The sequence below is a fragment of the Rattus rattus genome, chromosome 6, assembly GCF_011064425.1.
Source record: "Rattus rattus isolate New Zealand chromosome 6, Rrattus_CSIRO_v1, whole genome shotgun sequence".
NCBI classification, from domain to species: domain Eukaryota; kingdom Metazoa; phylum Chordata; class Mammalia; order Rodentia; family Muridae; genus Rattus; species Rattus rattus.
The window spans coordinates 75,508,198-75,514,261 of record NC_046159.1 but is presented as its reverse complement, the minus strand read 5'-3'; the positions used below and the strand labels follow the sequence as shown (position 1 = coordinate 75,514,261).

Here is a 6,064-nt window from a genome sequence, read left to right as displayed (position 1 = left end):
CTTCAGTCTCTGCTCCATTCTTTGTCCCTGTATTTCCTCCTGTGAATATTTTGCTCCCCCTTCTAAGAAGGACTGATGCATCCACATTCTGGTCTTCCTTCTTCTTGATCTTCATATGTTCTGTGAATTGTATCTTGGGTATTCCGAGGTTTTGGGCTAATATCCACTTATCAGTGAGTGCATACCATATGTTCTTTTGTGATTGGAATACATCTCTCTAAGATGTTATTGTCTAGTTCCATCCATTTGTCTATGAATTTCATAAAGTCATTGTTTTTGATAGCTGAGTAGTACTCCATTGTGTAAATGTGCCACATTTTCTGTATCTATTCCTCCATTGAAGGACATCTAGGTTCTTTCCAACTTCTGGGTATTATGAGACTGCTATGAATATAGTGGACCATGTGTCCTTGTTATACATTGGAACATCTTTTGGGTATATGCCCAGGACTGGTATAGCTGGGTCCTCAGGTAGTACTATGTCCAATTTTCTGAGGAACCTCCAGACTGATTTCCAGAGTGGTTGTACCAGTTTGCAATCCGACCAACAATGGAGGAGTGATCCTCTTTCTCCACATCCTCGACAGCCTCTGCTGTGACCTGAGTTTTTGATCTTAGTCATTCTGACTGGTGTGAGGTGGAATCTCAGAGTTGTTTTGATTTGCATTTCCCTGATGACTAAGGATGTTGAACTTTTTTTTTTTTTTTTTTTTTTTTTGGAGTACCAATAAGTCTTTATTTTTCCCAGGGAAGAGAAGGGAAGGTAAAGTCAGCATGTGTTTCAAAATGATTATACGATAGAAATATAAGTACCTGGGGACGGCAAAACTCAACCATGAAATAAAACACCCCAGGTATGGGGTCACCAAAGCCCCAGAGGGCTTAGCTCCTGCAGTTCAGGAAAGATATCATGGAAAAGACAGGTAAGTACACACCTTCCCACCCTCCCCATAAATTCAAGATTTCTCACAAAGCTTTGGTTTCTAGCAGTAAACATGGAGATACATTTGTCTATCTCCTAGTAACAACCTTGTGGCCACTTTGACGTAAGTTTCTTGCACCGGCATTCCTGAGTGTCTCAACTGTACGTACATTCATAATCCCTTCCTGATCTTCAGATTCCACCTTCTACGTGGAAGGCCCCACGACTGCTTCTCTCTACCTAAGGGTGACAGATCACGACGGTTGGATTCGTCCAAAGGCAAATCACACCATGAAATGGTCTTGCCACGGAGAAATGGCTCACCTGCAGTCCCTGCACAGAGGAGTCTGAGGCCGGAGGATAGCCAGGAACCTGAGGCCCAGTCTCCAAAGCACCAACCAAAACTCCTCACTGAGTTAGGGAACAAGGGGAGAGAGAATGAAGTTCATGATGGCTACTTCAGAACTTTTATGTAGGTCTTTCAAAAGCTGTAGAGATGCTCAAAGAAGTAACTGAGCCTGAGTTTTCTTATGAGGGAGAAGAGGGCCTGGTTGTAAGGTCATTGTGGTCCAGAGTGGGAGATAGGAGGAGCACAGGAGGGAAAGCCATGGTTCCCAGAGGCTCACTTTGAGAAGAGAACCCCACATTTAGGTCTCAGATGGTGTAGTCTGGTGCAGAACTTTCTGTCAAAGATGCTTTGCCTATTTTTCTCTCAATACAACAAAAGTTTTGTAAACAAAACCCCAAAAGAACATGAAGACCAACACATTTATATTTACACAACTAGACCACCTAGCAATCACCAACTCAGACAGTAAAGTCCTACAAAGGCCAGACGAATACAATTAACTAGGGGTGGGGGCAGCACTTGGGGGAAACAAGAAACCAGGATCAGACATACACACACCTCCCAATGTGTTCTATTGCATTTGTCCCGTTTCAACACAGTGAGGTAGGTTTGTGGTGATCTCAAAGCACGTAAACGAAACACACACACACACACACCCCGGTTAGTTATCAGCCATCACACTACAGCAGGGTAGGACACTTGCCACAGAGGCCCACAGTCATGAGTCTCTCTGGAAGCCAAGATTGTGAAAGGCTAAGGATTTGAGTCCTTGCCTCATGTTCCCATACCTGGACAGCACAATGTGGGAATAAGATATCGGTCTTAAATTGCATCCTTACCAGGATAACTCAGTGGCAGGGTATTTCATAGCACAAATGAAGCCCACGGTTCAATCCCCAGTATCAAAAAGGCAATCAAACAACAAAAAAAAACCCCTCCTCCTCATAAATTTGCATTGAAAAAAACAACATACACACACACAAACACACCCTGCTGTGCATGGCAGGCTTAGATAATTCTGGCAAAAGGATGAATTTGGTATGGAAAGTTATTCTTGCGCCTTTCACCTGGCCTGGCCTTTTAATGTCTCTGTAGCACCCTTTCCCATTTAGACTGATTTTCTTATGTTTTGCCAAGTCTCGGGGCAGCTCAATCAAAACCTGTGAGACATTTTTCAAGGATGAAAAGGGAGAAAAGGCAGCTGTTATCGGCAAAAATGAGGTAGTTCAACAAGCTGTGCACTCCAAATGGTTGGTCTCCATTGTGATCAAAACAAAGTTAAGTATTCCTGCTGTGTAGACCTGGAGCTGCTACGGACTTATCCCTGAGATTGCTCATGTACCTAAGAACACAGTGCAGGAATGAGGGCCTTATGACTAAAATATACAAAAATACAAACCCAATATTTATATTAAGAAAAAAAAATGCACAAGATACGTCATTCGCACAGGATGCAGTTGGCATCCTGGAGAAAGTGGGATCCAAGGTGCAGTTACCCAAGGGAGCAAATAAATTAAAATCCCATTGGCCCAGAAAGGGCTGGGAGTGAGCTGGGAGCAGCAGGTCTGTAGTTGTCCCCCCAACCACTCTCTTTGCCTGTCATCACAACCCTTTGCTAGAGACTCTTCTCAGCACAGCACGGCAGGACTGGGTTATGAGGAAGCGCCCTGTGAAAATAACCTGAGAGTCTCTTCTACAGAACATAGTAGCTGGAGGGTTAGGTTCATTAATCTTGATTTGACACTTGTTTCACATCCTGTTTAGCAAGGGAAATGTCACACAGCCTTCTACAGAAGAAGGCTTCTCCCCTATAACAGCCATTCTGCAGAGCTGGTTAGAGCCTCAGATAAAGCATGCAGATTCTAGGGTGGTTCCCCACAAAAGCTTTCACTCGCTTTTAGATGGAGTGTGGTAGGAGTTCCTTTGCCTCACCCTTCCCTTCCCTCCAAGGAAAGACAGGGTGACACTGGGAACCCCGGCCTGAGACATGACAGTGCAAGCTACCCACGCAACCCACCTGATTCCCACTTTCTCCATTCTGCGGATTGATGCCTCTTCCCTGAAACTCCCCATTAGCCAAAGAATAACCCCTACTCCTGGGCCTCAATTCTGGGCTTCTGGGAGCAGGGTAGGGCTCTGGATCTCTTCTTCCTCCTCCAGGAAGTAGACAGGTTTTCCCTGAGAACTGGGGCCCTGCTGGGCCTTCAGTGGACATGGGGCCACCATATGGCTGATGCTTTGGCAAAAGTGGCACTTCTTGGGCTGGGGTGGCAACTTGCACTCCTTGGCCTGATGGTCTAGCACACCACAGTTGTGGCACCTGTCTCCTTTGTATCTTCGTTTCTGCATGCTCTTCCCCTTTGGCCGTCACTCACTCCCAATACAGAACATGCCACCAAGACCAGTGTCGCGGATGGACTCCAGACCCTTGGCAGACTTCTTAAAGGTGAACTCCACTGCCTCACCCTCTTTGAGGCTTTGGAAACCTTCCATGTGCAGCTTGCTCTGGTGCACAAAGACGTCCACCGTGGGGTCGAGCGCGGCCCCGGCGTGGGCGGTCATAGACAGGAAGCCGAACCCCATGGGCCGTTGAACCACTTACAGATGCAGGCCCAGTGCAGCAGCTGCAGCTCTTCTGCCTCTTGGGCCGTGTCAGCCGGCGCCTCTTCTGGCGCCTTCTCCGATGCCTTGACTCAGCCACCTGCAAACTGCTGGTTGGACACCGAGCCCATGATCATTGGCTGAGCCCGAGGCCCCGGGCCCCAGAGAAGTCCGGAGGCAAAGGGTGAACAGTTCTTTAGTTGCTTCAAGGTCATGCGATATTCCTCAGCTGAGAATTCTTTGTTTAGCTCTGTACCCCATTTTTAATAGGATTATTTGATTCTCTGGAGTTCTTTGTATATATTAGATATTATCCCTCTATCAGATGTAGTATTGGTAAAGACCTTTTCCCAATCTGTTGGTTGCCAATTTGTCCTATTGACAGTGTCCTTTGCCTTACAGAAGCTTTGCAATTTCATGAGGTCCCACTTGTTGATTCTTGATCTTAGAGCATAAGCCATTAGTGACTCTAATCAAGCAAGTGAAAGATCTGTATGACAAGAACTTCAAGTCCCTGAAGAAAGAAATCAAAGACGATCTCAGAAGATGGAAAGACCTCCCATGCTCATGGATTGGCAGGATTAATATAGTAAAAATGGCCGTTTTGCCAACAACAATCTACAGATTCAATGCAATCCCCATCAAAATTCCAACTCAATTCTTCATAGAATTACAAAAAGCAATTTGCAAATTCATTTGGAGTAACATAAAGCTCAGGATAGTAAAAACTATTCTCAACAATAAAAGAACTTTTGGGGAAATCCTCATCCTTGAGCTCAAGCTGTATTATAGAGCAATAGTGATAAAAAAAAAACTGTATGTTATTGGTGCAGAGAGAGGCAGATAGATCAATGGAATAGAATTGAAGACCCAGAAATGAACCCACACACCTATGGTCACTTTATCTTTGACAAAACAGCTAAAACTATCCAATGGAAAAAAGACAGCATTTTTTAACAAATGTTGCTGGTTCAACTGGATGTCAGCATGTAGAAGAATGCAAGTAGATTCATTCTTATCTCCTTGTACAAAGCTCAAGTCCAAGTGTATCAAGGACCTCCACATAAAACCGGATGCACTGAAACTAATAGAAGAGAAAGTGAGGAAGAGCCTCAAACTCACAGGCACGGGGAAAAATTTCCCGAAGGGAACACCAGTGGTGTACCCGACTCTTTAGAAGCCACTTACAACCTGAATACCTCTGAGGTCCCAGAAGCAAAAAGGTAGTGGAACCTCTGGTGTTCATATTCCCTGTAACCCTAAGCCAACCCAATCAATACACAAAATGTATGTTGTATAAGGTTTTAAAAACAAAAAATAAAAATAAAAAACACAATAATGTCATTTATAACATACATAAGGAGAATCTAAAAGTAAACCTAACAAAATCATTTTAACATGTACATAAAAAACTATAGAATTGCTATCAAAAATTATAGAACAAGGAGATTAAAAACAGTTATGTATTCAAGGACTAAAACAGTCATTCTTATTAAGATATCAACTCTTTCTAGAATTAAATGATAATGAGATACAATCTATATTTTAAAATCTCACTGGATTTTGTTGTTTTTGAACAAGATAATTTTGATATATTGAGAAATATACAAGACCTAGAACAGCTAAAATAACTTTTAAAGAGAAGTAGAAGTAAACATTGACTCACAGCAAACTGATCGATCCATAGTAATAATGCCAATGTAATGCTAGAGTCATATTAGACACACAGGTCAATGGAATAGAGCTGGAAAAATCCAGAATCAGTTGCTATGTTTATTGTCAACATTTTAAACAAAAGTAGCAGAATATTTAATGAATAGAAATTGAGTCCTCTATTAAGTTTTTTGGTTTTAGTGTATATTTGATGATGCTTCATTTGCTGAAAGCATTCTTTTCTGTTAGTCCCAAATTACTTCACAGTTAAAAAAATGAAATCAAAACAGATGTCATTTAAGAGTTTCTTTCTTAGCACTATACTTCTGGTTCTTGATGTCTAGATGCTGTGGGCATGTTTGGCCCTGTACCTCCATCTCTCAATGCTAAGCTAGGGAGAGGCCGTAGACATTTGAGGCAGAGATCTATCAACAGCTTGTTCATATATTGTCATGAAACTGACCAGGGAATCTGGATGCCGAGGTGTCAAAGGGTAACTGCAGCATCAGGTATTAATTTAGTGAGGGAGTGGGATAAAG

The 6,064-nt window shown here is 43.0% G+C and overlaps 1 pseudogene; it reads right to left on the bottom strand.

The window, feature by feature from the left end:
* Positions 1-3,374: 3,374 nt before the first annotated feature.
* Positions 3,375-4,003, bottom strand: LOC116902776 (annotated as a pseudogene).
* Between the last annotated feature and the right edge of the window lie 2,061 nt (positions 4,004-6,064).